The sequence below is a fragment of the Neophocaena asiaeorientalis genome, unplaced genomic scaffold, assembly GCF_003031525.2.
Source record: "Neophocaena asiaeorientalis asiaeorientalis breed wild unplaced genomic scaffold, Neophocaena_asiaeorientalis_V1.1 scaffold195, whole genome shotgun sequence".
Taxonomy (NCBI): domain Eukaryota; kingdom Metazoa; phylum Chordata; class Mammalia; order Artiodactyla; family Phocoenidae; genus Neophocaena; species Neophocaena asiaeorientalis.
The window spans coordinates 52,831-72,877 of record NW_020172675.1 but is presented as its reverse complement, the minus strand read 5'-3'; the positions used below and the strand labels follow the sequence as shown (position 1 = coordinate 72,877).

The 20,047-nt window shown below is 39.3% G+C and overlaps 1 long non-coding RNA gene and 1 pseudogene across 1 annotated transcript; both read left to right on the top strand.

Annotated features, from left to right (window-relative positions):
• The first annotated feature begins 201 nt into the window (after positions 1–201).
• LOC112396123 (RNA/RNP complex-1-interacting phosphatase-like) lies at positions 202–20,046 on the top strand (annotated as a pseudogene).
• Positions 4,298–6,524, top strand: LOC112396125 (uncharacterized). The gene is made up of 3 exons (XR_003002502.1): positions 4,298–4,375; positions 5,361–5,484; positions 5,954–6,524. It is a non-coding gene; the product is annotated as an uncharacterized LOC112396125 (long non-coding RNA).
• Position 20,047: the final 1 nt, after the last annotated feature.

Here is a 20,047-nt window from a genome sequence, read left to right as displayed (position 1 = left end):
GGGAGAGTGGGACAACTTTCCATGTCCCATATGATTGGAGTTCTGAAGGGTGCACAAACGAGCTAATGGACCTCTGCTACCATCTTCCGGCAAGGAGGGAATTGCAGGCGTCAGACTCCTCTTTACTAATGAAGCGTCTCGGCGTGAGGACGTCATCTGGACGGGCGGTGGCGCATGCGCAGTAGAAGGAGGTCCGCGATCTGTGTGGGCTTGTGCCTAGGCGCTTGTGGTTTGGGGCCTTGTGCTGGCACCGGGGGCGCCGGGTTGGCGACTTCAGCACTCTTGGCGTTGGGTGGGCGGCATCTTGGGGGGTCACATGAGCCAGGGGCATCATGCCCGTGGGCGCTGGGGTCAGCGTCGCGGCTTTTCCGGACGTTCGTCGGCCAGGAGGAAGGGCGGAAAGCACATCCCGGAAAGGTAATACGCCTTGGCCGCTGGGCGTTGCCGGTGGAGCCCAGAGCCCCTGCGCCTGGGCTTCGTCTCCTGTGCCGTCTCCTGTGACTGTTGCCCCCGCGCGCTGCCCCGTCCGCGCTGTGCTAGGGGTTATTGGTCGTCTCGCGGCTCAGTTCACAGTAGCTAAAAGGGACAGTGTGTGATGTTCTGATTTCCCCCCATTGTTTTAAAAGGGAGGCTCTGGCCATAGCTCCTCGGGTAAAATGCAGGGGGACTGCTTTTTAAGATGGGACTGTCAGTATTGGGGACACTCCTTAATTACCAAAATGGAATCCCCTTCAATTCCTCAAGCTGTGTTGTTTTGGCACAGAAAATGTGAGTAATAGTCACTGGAACTAAGTTTGAGTGAAAAAACGCACCGGTACCGCCGAATTTTCCATCGAAACAGTTGATTTGTGTTGTCTCTAGGAATTATAAAGGGCGTACTGTTGCTTCCTAACCGGTGTCATTTGAGAGATCTACCTTTGTACGTTCAAATGATTAATTTTGAGACTTTGCTCATGTGTGCAGTAAACCCTTTAATTCCCTAAGACCTTCCTTTCCTCCATCTCATACTCCATTAAGTGCGGCATCTTGGGGGGTCACATGAGCCAGGGGCATCATGCCCGTGGGCGCTGGGGTCAGCGTCGCGGCTTTTCCGGACGTTCGTCGGCCAGGAGGAAGGGCGGAAAGCACATCCCGGAAAGGTAATACGCCTTGGCCGCTGGGCGTTGCCGGTGGAGCCCAGAGCCCCTGCGCCTGGGCTTCGTCTCCTGTGCCGTCTCCTGTGACTGTTGCCCCCGCGCGCTGCCCCGTCCGCGCTGTGCTAGGGGTTATTGGTCGTCTCGCGGCTCAGTTCACAGTAGCTAAAAGGGACAGTGTGTGATGTTCTGATTTCCCCCCATTGTTTTAAAAGGGAGGCTCTGGCCATAGCTCCTCGGGTAAAATGCAGGGGGACTGCTTTTTAAGATGGGACTGTCAGTATTGGGGACACTCCTTAATTACCAAAATGGAATCCCCTTCAATTCCTCAAGCTGTGTTGTTTTGGCACAGAAAATGTGAGTAATAGTCACTGGAACTAAGTTTGAGTGAAAAAACGCACCGGTACCGCCGAATTTTCCATCGAAACAGTTGATTTGTGTTGTCTCTAGGAATTATAAAGGGCGTACTGTTGCTTCCTAACCGGTGTCATTTGAGAGATCTACCTTTGTACGTTCAAATGATTAATTTTGAGACTTTGCTCATGTGTGCAGTAAACCCTTTAATTCCCTAAGACCTTCCTTTCCTCCATCTCATACTCCTTTAAGCCCGCTTCGGTTTATCTCCTGAATTTCTTCCGAATCTGTCACCTCTTCCTCAACATCCTAATACTGAACTTGCCTGTGTGCTGCAATTAGGTCCTAAGTAGTGTCCATATTTCTTGTTTCCTTCCAATCCATCCTTCACACAAGAAACCTTAAAAGCAAGTTGGAACATTGCTCATAGACATCGCTCAAAATCATTGTTTCGAGAATAGAAAACAACTGTTGGCCTTTAAGACTCTGCGTGGTCTAGAATCCTCTCTGCTTCTCTAGCCCTATCTTGTGCCACTATTGCCCTAACTTTCTATGCTTCAGATACACTGAATTAACCTTAGTTCTAACTCATCTTACAGAAGTCAGTTCAGTTATTATCTTTCACTGTGATTCCTAGCATTAAAGAATTTTATTATCAGGCTTTGTGTGAGGACTAAAACTAAACTGTGAAGGGGAAGAATTGAGTTCAAACTATTTCAGTCAACATGCATGTATTAATGATACCATAGTAGTCAACACCAGGCTAGGTTTTATTAGAGATACAGAAGTTCTGGGCATCTCTGGTTTTAGATATCCCTAATTTGTTGAGACCTTTGCATTGTTTTGTTGCCTTTTATCTGTTTTCAAGATGGGAAAACAGGAACGAGGGAAGTATAGCTTATTACAAGGTGGGGTTGAATAAGTGGAGCAGCAAAGTGCAAAGCAGAAAGAAGAGGGAACTACTATAGAGGGATATGATTTCCATTTTCAAGGCGCATTCATCCTATGCAGGGAGACAGCCTAACATAAAATTTGCCTAACAAAATATATATTAATAGGTGGAAAGACTATCTCCCAGTTGGACAGCGGATGCCTGGGACTCGTTTCACTGCATTCAAAGTTCCTTTATAAAAGGTAAGCAAAAGTTAATACCGTATTCTTCCAGAAATCTGAATTCACCATATAAAGCTCTGGCTCTCAACCTCATCATACTCCATTTTCCCTTTTTATAGCAAATACTTTTTAATACCGCCTTTACTATCCAGAAATGGAATTCATAGATAAATACAACCTACTTTTGTACTTAATTTAAAAAAAACTAAACCAGTGGAATGCCCTAACTATAAGTAAAAAATAATGTAATTTATAAGAAAGTAATATGTATCTCAGTATGTAAATGTTTGGGGATGACTATACTAGAAATAAAGGAATAGTCGGTTACTTGTACCATGAATGCAATAAACTATGGACTTTGGTTGATAATGATGTGTCAGTGTTGGTTCATGAATTCTCACAAATGAAGCACACTGGTATGGCATGTTGATAATGGGGAAGGCTGTGTGGGATGAAGGAGAGAGGGTATAAGTGGGAACTGTGTACTTTTTGCTCAGTTTTGCTGTGAATCTCAAACTGCTCTAATGATAGTCTCCTAATTTAAAAAGAAAAGTGTGTTGCTGGCACTTGAATAACCAAACAGATCAATTGAACAGAGTACATAAATAAGCCAAATACATAAAAGAATATTTAGGCAGTGAAAGCCATCCTTCATATAGGTAGATATTCAAGAAGAATTTATTTATGTGTCTATTTACAGGCACTCTGCTTGGAGCTGGCAGTACAGCGGTAGGCAGAATTGATGTAGTCCCTACCTTCTGCGAGTTTACAGTCTGGTTAGGAGACCAACATGAAATAAACAGATATAGAAATAACTATATAGAAGTGAGCTTATTTTCTTCCATCTAATCTCTCTGGAAGAAAGGATCGTAATACCGCATGTAAACTCCAGAGGAAAAAACTTTACTTTGAATCTCATATGTTAGCATCACAGGGTTTGAATAAATGGATAATATAATAAAGGATTTTAAACACATGTTCTTTCTTATTTTATTCTTTCTGACAGAGTTTTGAAAAGAATCTTGCTCCAGAAGAATGTTTTTCCCCCCTTAACAAACTCCAAGAACACAATGAAGAACTTGGGCTGATTATTGACTTAACATATGCTCGCTGCTAATTGTAAGCCAGAGGTAAATGGAACCCGTAATTGAAAATGACCTTCTTTCTGATACTGTAATAATTCATAGTAATTCAGTAGTTATCATCTTATGCTAAGGTGAATCCTGGCCTTCTTTCATGGGTTCAAAAAGGGAAGCTAGTCCTTTCCTTAAATACGCATTTGTAATTGCTGTTTCAAAATTAGATTAAAGATATGAATTGAACTATAGTATTTGGCAGTAGGCTCTAGATATGCTTAAGAAGTGCTATAAGCTTCCATGTTCTATATTTTGAAAATGAAGTAAACTTTTAGTAAGAATAGTAGTAGCCTAAAAGGAAAGAAAGCTATGTCCATTATGTCTTTAGCACTTATTTTAAGCTGTTGCCTGAGCATGTCTAAGCATCACTGTTAAAGACAATTGTTCTCTAACTTTTATGCTTTCTTTTCCTAATATCTTCTGATATAATACAGAAACCCATGTGTTCTCTTGGCCCATGTAGGACATACCAGTGCAAAAGAATTTCCATTTTCAAGGCGCATTCATCCTATGCAGGGAGACAGCCTAACATAAAATTTGCCTAACAAAATATATATTAATAGGTGGAAAGACTATCTCCCAGTTGGACAGCGGATGCCTGGGACTCGTTTCACTGCATTCAAAGTTCCTTTATAAAAGGTAAGCAAAAGTTAATACCGTATTCTTCCAGAAATCTGAATTCACCATATAAAGCTCTGGCTCTCAACCTCATCATACTCCATTTTCCCTTTTTATAGCAAATACTTTTTAATACCGCCTTTACTATCCAGAAATGGAATTCATAGATAAATACAACCTACTTTTGTACTTAATTTAAAAAAAACTAAACCAGTGGAATGCCCTAACTATAAGTAAAAAATAATGTAATTTATAAGAAAGTAATATGTATCTCAGTATGTAAATGTTTGGGGATGACTATACTAGAAATAAAGGAATAGTCGGTTACTTGTACCATGAATGCAATAAACTATGGACTTTGGTTGATAATGATGTGTCAGTGTTGGTTCATGAATTCTCACAAATGAAGCACACTGGTATGGCATGTTGATAATGGGGAAGGCTGTGTGGGATGAAGGAGAGAGGGTATAAGTGGGAACTGTGTACTTTTTGCTCAGTTTTGCTGTGAATCTCAAACTGCTCTAATGATAGTCTCCTAATTTAAAAAGAAAAGTGTGTTGCTGGCACTTGAATAACCAAACAGATCAATTGAACAGAGTACATAAATAAGCCAAATACATAAAAGAATATTTAGGCAGTGAAAGCCATCCTTCATATAGGTAGATATTCAAGAAGTATTTATTTATGTGTCTATTTACAGGCACTCTGCTTGGAGCTGGCAGTACAGCGGTAGGCAGAATTGATGTAGTCCCTACCTTCTGCGAGTTTACAGTCTGGTTAGGAGACCAACATGAAATAAACAGATATAGAAATAACTATATAGAAGTGAGCTTATTTTCTTCCATCTAATCTCTCTGGAAGAAAGGATCGTAATACCGCATGTAAACTCCAGAGGAAAAAACTTTACTTTGAATCTCATATGTTAGCATCACAGGGTTTGAATAAATGGATAATATAATAAAGGATTTTAAACACATGTTCTTTCTTATTTTATTCTTTCTGACAGAGTTTTGAAAAGAATCTTGCTCCAGAAGAATGTTTTTCCCCCCTTAACAAACTCCAAGAACACAATGAAGAACTTGGGCTGATTATTGACTTAACATATGCTCGCTGCTAATTGTAAGCCAGAGGTAAATGGAACCCGTAATTGAAAATGACCTTCTTTCTGATACTGTAATAATTCATAGTAATTCAGTAGTTATCATCTTATGCTAAGGTGAATCCTGGCCTTCTTTCATGGGTTCAAAAAGGGAAGCTAGTCCTTTCCTTAAATACGCATTTGTAATTGCTGTTTCAAAATTAGATTAAAGATATGAATTGAACTATAGTATTCAGCAGTAGGCTGTAGATATGCTTAAGAAAGTCTATAAGCTTCCATGTTCTGTATTTTGAAAATGAAGTAAACTTTTAGTAAGAATAGTAGTAGCCTAAAAGGAAAGAAAGCTATGTCCATTATGTCTTTAGCACTTATTTTAAGCTGTTGCCTGAGCATGTCTAAGCATCACTGTTAAAGACAATTGTTCTCTAACTTTTATGCTTTCTTTTCCTAATATCTTCTGATATAATACAGAAACCCATGTGTTCTCTTGGCCCATGTAGGACATACCAGTGCAAAAGAATTATCCTTCTTCTGACCTGTTCCATGGCCTTGGGAGACAGTAACACCTAATGTATGTTAACATTTGTATAGCAGTTTGCCATTTATAAGGTTCTTTCATATCCATTGACTTAGTTAATCTTCACAAGAGTCCTTTGCTGTTGAAGTGGAAGTAGTACTGATACCTGCTACTGAGTGCTTACTCTGCAGTAAGCTCAGAGGATAGACAACTACAATTACGAATTTTAAAGACGATGAAACTGAGTCTCGGACAAGGAAGAATTGAAATTTCAACTGAGTTATTCCTCTTTTTTTTACTGTGGTAAAATATACATAAATCATATTTATTTTAACCATTTATAAATATGCAGTTCAGTGGCATTAAATGCAGTCACAGTGTTGTGTAACTGTCACCACTGTCTATAACCAAAACGTTTTCATCATCCTCAACAAAAACTCTGTAAACATCAAACAGTAACAACCCCATTTTCCCTCCCACCGGCCCTTAGTAACCGCTATTCTATTTTCTGTCTCTGTGTATTTGCCTATTCTAGGTACCTCGTGTAAGTGGAATCTACAATATTTATCCTTCTATGTCTGGCTTATTTCACTAAACCTATTGTTTTCAAGGTTCATCCATGTTATAGCATGTAACAAAATGCCATTCCTATTTTGGCTTAATAAATCCCACTGTGTGTATATACCATATTTTGTTATTCATCGGTTGATTGACACTTGGGTTGTTTCCACCTTGTAGCTATTGTGAATCATGCTGCTGTGATCGTTGGTGTACAAATATTTGCTCAAATCCCTGCTTTCAGTTCTTTTAGATGTGCAGTGTAGGTAGTAGCAGAGTTGTTGGATCATACGGTAGCTCTACGTTTAGCCTTTGAGAAACCGCCAAACTGTTTTCTACAGTGTCGTCTTGTTTTTAAACAATTATCACAAATTTTAAACATATACAAAAGTATACAAAATACTGTAAGTGTTCCTTGTATACCCACGAACCCATCCAGCTTTATTATTTACCAACTGATGGCTGTCATGTTTTATCTATATCCCCACCTGTTTCACCCCTTTCCATATTATCTTGAAGCAGCTCCGAGACAACGTGTAATTACACCTATACATTTTTTTAAATTAATTATTTAGTTTATTTATTTTTTGGCTGTGTTGGGTCTTCGTTTCTGTGCGAGGGCTTTCTCTAGTTGCGGCAAGCGGGGGCCAGTCTTCGTCACGGCGCACGGGCCTCTCACTATTGCGGCCTCTCTTGTTGTGGAGCACAGGCTCCAGACGCGCAGGCTCAGTAGTTGTGGCTCATGGGCCTAGTTGCTCCGCGGTATGTGGGATCTTCCCAGACCAGGTCTCGAACCTGTGTTCCCTGCATTGGCAGGCAGATTCTTGACCACTGCGCCACCAGGGAAGCCCCAGCTATACATTTTGGGTATGTGTATTTAAAATATCGGACTTTTATTCCTTAATATCATTTTTTAATATTTAATACCAAGCGAGTGCTCAAATTTGCAGCTGTCTCCTCAATGTCATAAAAAATTGTTTTTAAGAATTTTGAATTAGATCCAAATAAGGTCCACAGATTGCCGTTGATTGTTAGGTCTCTTAAGTCTTGTTTAATCTCTTGGTTCTCCCTCCATATCTCTCTCACTTTTTTTTTCCTCCTTGAATTTTATTTTTAAAGAAACCAGGTAATTTGTCCGATCTAGATTTTGATGATTATATTCCATGTGTTGTTAACATATTCTTCAATTCTTTTATTTCCTGTAAATTGGTAGTTGATCAGAATGAAGCTTGCATGTTTTGTTTTGGCAAGACAGTTTCGTAGGTGATGATGTGTTCTTCCATGGAGACATATAATTGTCTCTTTCTGTGATATTAGCAGTCACTGATGATTCATACCTACATCCATTATTTCACTTGAGGCTTCAAATATTGGTGAATTCTGTTGTTCTTTTTTTTCACTTATTAGCTGGGCATATTTCTATGGGGAGAAGATTCCCCTCATCACCTATTTGGTTGCCCAGTTGTAGAGGCATGATTCTCTTCTTTTGTTTAACAGTTTTCAAAATAATGAGTTGATTCACAAATATCCTCCAGTGGTGACCAGTTTTGTAAAATTTATTTATTCATATCACCGTGGACTCCGTTACAGTTATTATTCTAACTGAGGCCCTATCTTTGGCCAGTTGGAGCTTCTCAGTGACTCCTGAGTCCTTTTGACATGACATCAGTTTTTTCTAGACTTTTTCAGTGGTCAGAGCTAGGAAATATGTATGTTTGTTTTTAATATTTTTAAAATATGTCATAGGTTCATACTGCTACTTTCCATTTAAATTCAGAACTAGAGAATTTTCACTTATCCTTTTCTGTCTTCTATTGATAGTCTATTTCTCCCATGCCAGGCATACCAGTTGTCAACAATGCCTGAAATTTGCTCTATTTCCTAATTCGAATCCAAGTTCTTCTGACTCTATTCTACTGTTCTACTTAAATCACAGCTGCTTTATGGCCCTTGAAATGTAAGATAGAACATAAATGTAGGTAGAACTGTTTATATCATTTTGAGTTACATGTGCATTCATTCACATAGATTTGCTTTTCCTTTTGCATGCCTGGTAACTGTCCGTTCTGCAGTTTTAATGAAAATCAAGTGATAATTACTGGTTAAAGCAGCTTTGGAAAAAATGGCTCTTATCAGAATGACTGACATACTAAGTTTAATGTACTCTCCTGGTTTATATTCTGCCTTCTCTAATGAATATTTTATTCTTTCCCTACAAAGGAAATAATACATATTTTCATGGTTTTGCCTTATAGGACTTACCAGAAACTATTCCTTATTTAGAAATTTGTACAATTGGGCATCAGGTGCCAGATGATGACACTAGTTTTAAATTCCAATGTGCTGTTAATGGGTTTCTGAAAGAAAATAAAGATAATGGTGAGTTGTTTTTGTTTTTGTTTTCCTTTACCAGAACTTTGGTATGCATTTTGAGTTGGGTTGGGGATTTTTAACATTTTTAATACTTCTGACATTAGGCCTGTTGTGCTTGGTAATATTAAGGTGGAAATGTCAGATGGTGCTAATAGAGGATGGTGTTTTCCCTGTTCATGGTCACAAACAATTTAGTTTAGTTTGGAAAGTGATTTTGTGAGAAATATGAACTGAACTAGCTTACTTATCTCTTTTTTAAAAATTTGAATGGAAAATACATAAAAAAATAAAAATGTTCTTTTGTCCTATTTATTGGTTGAGAGGTGGAAGAAAAGGTTAAGACTCTCAGGTTCTTAGCGTATATAAAAGAGAAAACATAAAGCAAAGGTTCGCAGTGAGACAGATCCCTAGAGGCAAAGCAAAACAAGTGGACCAGAAGAGTGGCTTCCTCATCATACTTGTTTAAGATATTTTTGCTGCCTTTACACTTTGGGTGCAAGTGAGGAAGTACACTACCACCTCTTATTCTCATCTTCAGGCAGGAAGAACTTAAAAGGCTGGTGTTTTATTGTTTCTGCTTTAGGATCTACTCTGTTGATAGTAGGTCTTAATAGCGTGTGAATTTTAAGGATCCACACGCCTTTTTCTAGCATCTATCTATCAGAAGGAACATGGTGTTTGCCGTGTTTTAAGGCGGAGGAAGCTTTTGTCTTTGGAACGCCACTGAGGCCCATGAGAACGTGTTCATTTTGTGTTCTTTCTAAATTGAGCCTGAGGGGTGTGCACTTTATTAAATAAACGTAACAGACAGTAAATATTCCGTGTACATATAAAATGATGCACGTATATGCATAAAACAGGGAGTAGGGGAGAGGGAATAGAGATGAGGTGGGAGGATAGGGGATGGGAGGCGAGAGAGAGAGAGAGGGAGAGACTGGAATTTCAAGATAAATTTTCATTCTATAACCTGGTTGCTTAATGCACGTACTAGCTCTTAAATATCTTAAGCCCTATTCACAGATTGTCCCTGTACTTTAGCTTTAAAACATGAGAGGATTGGCCTTGCGTGTGATAACCAGGGTGTCTAGAAAGGAGGCAAATTATCTGATTTGTGTAAGCTGTAGTCACAGAAATGTTACCTCGTAAGATGTTAGGGTGCATCTGCCGGCCTACTTGCTTCCTCCAGGCTCCTTTGTGTGTGTGTTCTGTCTGTTCCCCATGGGCTAGAAGATCCTTACAAGTGCATGAGAACACGTTTGTAAACCTTGATTGTTCACATGTTATACCAAGTGTAGTCCATTGCATATGCTGACTCCTCTGTGGGTCTTCTGCCTGCAGTGAGCTAACTTCACCATGCTCTCTGCCATTGCAGTCTCAGGACCTTAGTTATGATCCTTTGGTGACTTCCTCTGCTATAAGCCCCTCACACAGATGCCAGGCTCACTGATAATGAGGAGGAGACTATACTATCCACTCCCTACAATTGGTAGAGACTCAGAAAACAAATTGTTTCAGTAAACACCGAGAGCCTTATAGGTTTGTTGTTAGGGCACGGGGATACAGAGGTGAGTAGAAGTCTTTGTTCAGTAGCAACTTACAGTTATCTAGGAAGAGAAACATGTAGTGAGTATAAGTGGGTTAATTATGATAAAAGAATCAAGTGCATCAGGAATATAGAGGAGAAATTGAGGAAGGCCTGACTGAGGAGACAGCGTTTGAGCTGGGCTTGGGGTAAGAGGATTTTGCGGAATGAGGTAAGGACAGCCCAGGTATTGGGAACAGGTACAAAAGGCACAGGGCTTGAACTTGTGCTCTGGAAGGGCAGCCTCTGGTGTGACTAGAGGGTAATGTGAAAGGGCAAAGAATCCATACATTCATTTTCAGCAAATATTTGTATAACACCTTCTAAGTTGAAGGCACTGTTCTAGGAAGTAGGAAGAGAACAAAGTTCTTTCCCTTACGTACTTTACTTTCTAGTGGGGGAGAGAGATGAATAAATAAGTCAATATATGGGTTGTCAAGTGGTGGTAGATGCTTTGGAGAATAACAAAACAAGATGAAGAGGTGAGGGAATGTGGTAGATGATCAGGGAAGTCCCCTCTAATAAGATGTCGGTTGAGCAGAGCCTTGAAGTGAGAAACAAGCCATTGGATATCTGGGAGAGTGGAGATGGGGTGGGAGGGTGTGTTCTGAAGCAGAAGGAATAGTAGGTGCAAAGTCCCTGAGGCACGACTGTGCTTGGCATGTTTGAGGAATAGTAAGGAAGCCAGTGTGGCTGGACAGGGGAAAGTGAGTGAGGGCAGGGCAGTAGGGAATGAGATCAGGGAGTCTGGCCTGGCAAAGGAGGGAGGTAGATGATGTAGGTCCTTGTAAGTCATGGTTTTTTTGTGGGGTTTTTTTTGCAGTATGCGGGCCTCTCACTGTTGTGGCCTGTCCCGTTGTGGAGCACAGGCTCCGGACGTGCAGGCTCTGCGGCCGTGGCTCACGGGCCCAGCCGCTCCGTGGCATGTGGGATCCTCCTGTACCGGGGCACGAACCCGTGTCCCCTGCATCGGCAGATGGACTCTCAACCACTGCGCCACCAGTGAAGCCCGTAAGTCATAGTTTGAACTTATAATTCAGTTGGAGAGAGAGACTGATATTTGTTTATAAAGAGTTCTCAATGCTTTGGTAAAAACTTGGGCTTTATTCTGTGCTAAGTGAAGATGTTTAAGCAACAGAGCAATCCAGCCAAGTTTATATTTTAGAAAGATAACATCTTCCATGTTGTGGGTTAGTTGAAGTAGAAGAGATTTTTAGAATTGTAGGGCGGTAGTAATCCAGGCAGGAGATGACGAATGCCAATCACCACATAGTCACAGACATATCTTTTGCAGAGATCAGCTACATGTTGTTGTTTTTTATTTACTTTCTCATATAATTTTTTTAAGTGCTGGACCACGAAATACTGTGGCATAGTTGGGAAAACCTGAGACTCAATTCTAGTCTTTTTTCTGTTTGCCTGCTGTGCAGCTGGGCTTACGTCTCAAGCCTTACTTTTTCATTGTGAAATAAAAACGGTACTAGTTAACCCGGGAACTCCACAAGCACATAGACCCCATGGCATGTGAGGAGCACTGAATGAGAGAAGGAATGGAAGTGCTTTGGGACCCCAAGAGCCCTTCAGAAACCGTTTGTTCTTTTTAATATTGAGCATTAAAAGTGAAGGCATTCCATCTGTTTCACTCAAAAACAAACGCTATTCTTCTGGTAGCCTGTTTTTTTTTTTTTTATCCACTCCCTTTTTCTATAGTCACATCAGTTCCTGATGGGCATTCTCCAGTCCCCGCTACTGCATCTGATTGGAGGCTATGCAAAATTTCCCAGAGACAATGAATTTTGACATATAGTAGTTAATTCTTGATAGTACATTCCTGCAAAAACACTCTTTTCTTCAGAGTTTTTCCTTTTCAGTATAGCGGTAGTGTTGTGGTAACTAATAAAGGCTACTCTTCAGAAAATTGTATAACTTGGTTTTAATGTATTTATTTCGCTTACTTAATTCCATATTCCCTGCTTTATAGACAGACTTATTGGTGTCCACTGTACCCATGATTTAAACAGGACTGGCTACCATATCTGCAGGTGAGTTGCCAACCCCAAGAGGCAGACCATGTTTAAATTGTTCTGTTTACAGCAGTAATGTAAGCTAATGTAAGCTGAATGCAAAAAATGCAGTCAGAGAAATGTATGAAGTGGAAGGCAATTGTGCCCCCTACTCAGAGGTTACCACCAGTAATAATTTAGCACATATTTTTTCAGACGTAAAAAATGCAGATAGAAGCATATACAATGGTCCCTTGGTATCTGCAGGGGTTTGGTTTTAGGACTTCCCATGGATACCAAAATCCTCCGATGTTCAAGTCCCATATATAAAATGGTGTAGTATTTTCAGCCTTCCATATCTGCAGGATATGGAACTGTTGGATATACAGCACTGACTGTACATTTGATTTAATGGTATAGTATTTAGACATTCTGGTTTATAATTTAATATATGGTGGACATCTTCCTATGAAAATATTTGGAGACCTCAATCTTATTTATTTATTTATTTATTTATTTCCCTCCAAATTTGCTTTATGTAGTTGGATATAAATTAATGAACCAAAACTTAAGCAAGATACATGTAAGGATTTAATAGAACCTGATGCTCTAATTCTTTCAGTTTTTCTCAAACTCATCATGGGGCTTGTAAGAAAATTAACCAACATGGATACTACTACAGTTGAATGTCAAATCCTTAAGTGCTTATGACATACTAAATTCTTCTATAATGCACTTATGAAGAACCCTTCAAGAGACTTGTGTTTTGTATGTAGAAAAGTGTTGATTTCTTTGAGGAGAGAAGCATTCAGCTTTCGTGGATAAATCCTTGTTAGGCTGAGGCAATCATTATCATATCCCTCTTTGCCATGAATTGTCTTATGAATGGTCATATCAGTCTGTTTTGGCAAATGAGTAATTAGGGGAAGGCTGTTATTGTGCTTATGAGAATGATATTTTTCTCTGAAGAAAGATAAATATGCATTAGGAAAATGACCATTGGGACTCTTTTTCTGCTTCCTCCTTGTTTTGTTAGTATATGATACTTGGTTTTACAGCAGCCATCTTGTGACCCTGAGATGATCGTATGCCAATAACGACAAATGGTAGATTAGAAAGAACCAGCAAAGACAGAAAACAGCAACATCAATAGTAACAAAAATCACAGCAAAAGAACAATGGGACCTTAACTTGTGGAGTTCCTATAAAGTAAAAAATAAATGCTCTATGTTTATTCTAAAAAAAAAAAAAGAACTATGCAAAAAAGCTTAAAACTACTTTTTTTGTGCCAGTGTTATAAAATGTAGCTTTAAATAAAACCTTGACCTAAATGCCAGCAACTTCAGAAAAGAATTTGGGTAGGGGGAAGAAGAAAGATATCTCACTTAGGAAAAACAACCACTATCTTTATCCTAATCTTCAACACACAACTGAAACATATATAGCTGCTGTAACACTTTACACAAATCCTATATACTGGAGCAATAACAAGATCTAAATACAATTATATTTTTAAACACTGAGGGAAGACTTTACATAAAAATAGCATCCTACTTTTCCCCCTAAATTTCTGAACTATTACGTACTTTTCCCCAACATCTGCAGCCGTTCAGGAATTTTTAGGAAACTTTCATGCATGATCTTCTTCCTAATCCCCCGCTCTTTGGGCTCAATGACAAAAGATCAAAACCACCAAATATGATAGTTCTCTTTGAAGTCAGGTGAGAGACACTGGCTCTTGGGTCTTAGTTGCAGCCGGTGGGCTCCTTTGTTGTGGCATGCAAACTCTTAGTTGCGGCATGCGTGTGGGATCTAGTTCCATGACCAGGGAATGAACCCGGGCCCCCTGCATTGGGAGTGCAGAGTCTTTATCCAGTACACCACCAGGGAAGTCCCCCGGATCATTTTTTCTGATCCATTTCTTCCACAGTCATAAACTGCTTTAGGCTGATGCTGTATGAGGCCTGTTCTTTTGAGCTATCCTATTTTGTTCCTCTCAGCTGAGTTACTAGGCAAGTCTGGCTAGGTGTTGGATGATAGACTAAAACTGGAACTTGATCCAGATATGGCAGCAGCGGCTCCTGATCCAGCTCCATCCCCTTGCCAAAGCTAGCCCAGTCGGACTGAGACTTGTGAGGCAGGGAGATGTCATCCAAAGTGGGGGACTTACGGCACTTCCCCATCTGCCGGGGCTTGAGTATGTGATCTGTGTGCTGTTTTGACAGTCTTCCAACCTCATTCTTTTTTTTTTTAATTATTAATTAATTAATTTTTTATTTATTTATTTTTGACTTTTAAAATTTTATTTATTTTTTATACAGCAGGTTCTTATTAGTTATCTATTTTATACATATTAGTGTATATATGTCAATCCCAATCTTCCAATTCATCTCACCACCACTGACCCCCTCCCTGCCCCGCTTTCCCCCTTGGTGTCCATACGTTTGTTCTCTACATCTGTGTCTCTATTTCTGCCTTGCAAACCAGTTCATCTGTACCATTTTTCTAGATTCCACATTTATGCATTAATATACAATATTTGTTTTTCTCTTTCTGAATTACTTCACTCTGTATGACAGTCTCTAGGTCCGTCCACGTCTCTACAAATGACCCAATTTCATTCTTTTTTATCTCTGAGTAATATTCCATCGTATATACGTACCACATCTTCTTTGGCCTTTCATCTGTCGATGGGCATTTAGGTTGCTTCCATGACCTAGCTATTGTGAGTAGTGCTGCATTGAACATTGGGGTGCATATGTCTTTTAGAATTATGGTTTTCTCTGGGTATATGCCCAGTAGTGGGACAGCTGGGTCATATGGTAATTCTATTTTTATTTTTTAAGGAACCTGCATACTGTTCTCCATAGTAGCTGTATCAGTTTACATTACCACCAGCAGTGCAAGAGGGTTACCTTTCCTCACACCCTCTCCAGCATTTGTTGTTTGTAGATTTTCTGATGATGCCCATTCTAACTGGTGTGAGGAGATACCTCATTGTAGTTTTGATTTGCATTTCGTTAATAATTAGTGATGTTGAGCAGCTTTTCACGTGCCTCTTGGCCATCTGTAAGTCTTCTTTGGAGAAATGTCTATTTATGTCTTCTGCCCATTTTTTGATTGGGTTGTTTGTTTTTTTAATAATGAGTTGCATGACCTATTTATATATTTTGGAGATTAATCCTTTGTTGATTCGTTTGCAAATATTTTCTCCCATTCTGAGGGTTGTCTTTTTGTCTTGTTTATACTTTCCTTTGCTGTGCAAAAGCTTTTAAGTTTCATTAGGTCCCATTTGTTTATTTTTTTTTAAGGCTGCATTGTTGCTTTGCTCACTGATGAACATATAAAAGTCCGAAGTTTTTGATATTATAAAACGTCAAAGTAATGAACATTGCTGTGTGAACACCTTTGAATATATATGCTTTGTCTCAGTTAACTTCACTCAGAATGGGACTTCTGCATCAAAGTGTTGATGCCCTTATGCTTTTTGTGGATGTTGCTACACTGTACCAATATATGGTTGTTCATGCAGGAAATACTTATTGAACATGTGTTATGTTTAAACACTGTGCTGGTTGCTAGCAAAAAGACTTGTGAAATTTTGTGAGTGAAGAGACTTGGCCTGCCCTTTGTGAATTCTAACAATCCAGAGAGGGAATAGATATTCAAGAATCATACTCTGCATGTAGAATTACAACTCCGGCAAGTGCCAAGGAGAGGAACATGGTACCATGAGAGCATATTTTAGGGACGATTTGATCTGATCATGGAGATTAGAGAAGGTTTATTTAGGGATGTTTCAGCTGATATCTGAAGGATGAGTAGGTATTAAGCAGATAGGGACGTTTCGGAGAGATTTCTGAGCATAAGGAATAACAAAAGACCCTATAAGAGGAAAGCATATGTTGTGTTGGAGGAACTGACCAGGAAGGTGGGGCTGTTGGGGGAGCATGTGATTATAATGGAGCTACAAGTGAGGGTAGGAGCTCAATCGTGCAGGCTTGTGTTTAAGGTTTCAGACTTTAAGAGTAATAGGAAACCATTGAACTTTTTTTGTTGAAGGTCAGTGTGTGGAACATACCCAATTGCATTTTCAGCTATCATTTTGCTACCGAGTGGAGAATACACTGCAGGGAGAAAGAGTGGAAGCGAGGAAACAAGTTAGGAGACTTTTGTAGAAATTGGGCATAATGGTGGCTTGGACCAGGGTATGGTGGTCATTTTGGTGGAAAGATGTGGACAGATTCTAGAGGTATGTAGGCAGTATCATTGTTAGCACTGGTGGTGGGTTGAGGATGAGGGTGAGGGAGAAATAGCTGTCAGTGATGGTGATTCCTAAGTTTCTGGCTCCTATGGTTGGTTAGATAGGGTTTTTTAGATATGATGTTAATATTTATCCTAATTTGTCTTTTGTTATTTGTTGGTTCTTGATGAACACTCTGTCATATTAAGTCTCCTGTTTTTAGCGTACAGAGCATTTTCACCGAAACTGTTGCATGTTATCAGATAACTTTTTAACATCTGCCAGTTTGGTCCTGTATTTTATTCTCTTTCATTTATTAGTTAAGTTGTTGTATTAATGTAAATAATTATATTAATAGAGTTTCTAAAGTTGCGTTAGCCTTGCATCCTTGGAATAATGCCTTTTTGTAGTCCTGGTGTATATCATTCTTTAATAATTATTGATTAGATGTGCTGATCGTTTCTTAGGATTTTTATATCTATATTTGTAAAGCGAAATTGGACCTTTTTTTGCAGAACCTTGATTTTCTTTTCTTTTTATTTACAAATAACTCGAATTTTGTTGTTTTGTAGATATTTGATTGTTGTAGAAGGTATGTGGCCAGATGATGCAATTGGATGTAAGTATAACGGTTGTCACTACTTTTCCCTTATTATAAAATTTGAAGGTAGAAGTGTAGGGGAATTTCTCAAATTTTGGACAAAAAGAAGTTTGTAATTCATTTGTTCTGACATAAGATAACCTTTTACCAAAAGTTTTTAAAGGGATGTGTCTGGAAATAGCGGGATATAACAGCCTGAATAATTAGTCAGTGGATTTCAGCATTTTTTTTTCTTTTTTAAATTTATTTAATTAATTACTTTATTTTTGATATTATATCCACTGCACCACCAAGGGAGTCCCTTTTTCTTCCTTCCTTCCTTCCTTTCTTCCTTTCTTTAAAGCTCCAAGTCATTTAAAATATATGACTTCTTACTAAAAATCTCCAGTTCATATAACCAAGAGGTTTATAACTTCTCCTCTAAAAGTTATATTCCTGGGACTTCCCTGGTGGTCCAGTGGTTAAGACTCTGCATTTCCAGTGCAGCAGGCATGGGTACAATCCCTAGTTGGGGAGCTAAGATCCCACATGCTGCACAGCCAAAGAAAGTTTTTTAAAAAGTTACATTCCTGTATTACTGAATTTAGTGGTTTAGATTTTCTTTTAATGTTTAGAAGATTTCAATTTATTTACCAGGAACAAACAAAACAAAATGTAAAAATAGTTTTCCGGAAACTATTTCCATCATTCTCTTCTTCCCTTTCTCCTGCAGACTGGTGTTTTATCTTTACAAGTTCTCCATCATTCCATAAGAAAGCTGCTCTTCTTCTGGTTTCATAAGAGATGGTGAACAGTGGTACAATATCCAGTTTACCTAAATTTCTAGAGTACACTTCAGGGAGCGAATGATGGGGTGGGATGTTGGGGCAGAGTGAGAGATACAGATTCTGGTGAGACTGAGAGTCATTCACAAAAATTATTGGGCTGTGGTGAAGGGAGAACAAAAATAAATCAGGTTCCTGCTAGTGGACAGGAAGCCAAAATGAAGAAGAATGGTGTGTAGCTGGGCAGTATAATTAGGCCCATAAGTGCTGTGTCTTCTGATAGTAATTATGAACAGAAACCAACTAATAATTACTAATAACATGTAGGTGACCAATCCTTGAGAGCTGAGGCAGAGAGAAGGAAAGATGGCATTATACCTTGTCTCTGGTTCATTGAGTTTCCCAGGCTGGTTTGTGACCAATCTTGGGTGAAATCATAACTAAATCATTTTTGCTAAGGTGATCAGCTTTCATGGGGTCCTTTCCCTGCACTCTGTCCAATGATAAAGCCCACTGGTTTATGCCTCCTGGAAAACAGTTATTTCAAAACAGTATAAGTAGGGCTTCCCTGGTGGCGCAGTGGTTGAGAGTCCGCCTGCCGATGCAGGGGACACGGGTTCGTGCCCCGGTCTGGGAAGATCCCACATGCCACAGAGCGGCTGGGCCAGTGAGCCATGGCCACTGAGCCTGCACGTCTGGAGCCTGTGCTCCGCAACGGGAGAGGCCACAGCAGTGAGAGGCCCGCATACCAAAAAAAAAAAAAACAAAAAACAGAATAAGTGAAGCATTGATGAAACAGCCATGAGGAACATGTTTCCACATGGCCTCACACCTCCTTTTCAAAGTGCTTTAAAACTATTTTCATCCAAAAATCAATAAAAGAAAAGAATTGGGATCAAATCCCGTACAGAGGTAGTGTAAGGGAAAAGAGAATAAGAATAGCATCTCTTCAGACAATAAAATAAATTTGGAAAAGACAGGTCCACAAAACAGATCAAAACTGTAACCTATTATTTCAAAGTGAGCTAAAAGATGTTAGGAAAAACAGTGGAAAAGATGAAAGAACATGGATCGAGGAGGGAATGGGAAGTTATTGTTTAATGGCTCTAGAGTCTCTGTTTGGGATGGTGAAAAAGTTCTGGAAATGGTAAATGCTGATAAATGCCACCTATGGGTGTTTGGTTTTAGTTGATCTTCTTCCATGAAAGGGTTTGGAGAGATTCAGAAACTATGTTGCTGCCTCCATCTTTCTGAGGTCCTGCTCAATCTTTAGACATAATTATTTTGAATTTGGATAGTGGTGATGGTCACACAGCATTGTGAATGTATTTAATGTCACTGAATTGTATACTTGAAAATGGTTGAAATACTAAATTTTGTTTTATGTATATTTTACCATAATGAAAAAAAGGTGAACGAACAGCATAAACCAGAATTAGGTAAGATGTTAGAACTCAGGACAGAATTCAAAATAAAAGAAAAAAAATTCAGAAATGAGGACTAAATTTAAAATAATACAAGAGTGGGGATTTCCCTGGTTGTCCAGTGGTTAAGAATCTGCCTTCCAATGCAGGGGATGCAGGTTCGATCCCTGGTTGAGGAACTGAGATCCTCCATGCCACAGACAAACTAAGCCCGCACGCTGCAACTACTGAGCCCACGTGCTGTGGAGCCCACGCACCACAACTAGAGAGCCCACGAGCCGCAAGGAAGAGCCCACGCACTGTAACGAAGAGCCCACATACTGCGACTAATACCCGACACCGCCAAAAGTAAATAATTTAAATAAAATCATATGAGTGAATGAACATAATGCCTTAAGAGAAACAAACAGGAAAAGGAAAAATTATTTTTGAAGATAAAAAGAATTTTAGAGAAATGGAAAACATAAAAGATAGGCAAAAAAGAGTCAGGACAGCTCTGAAAAGAGTAATATAAATATGTATAAGAATC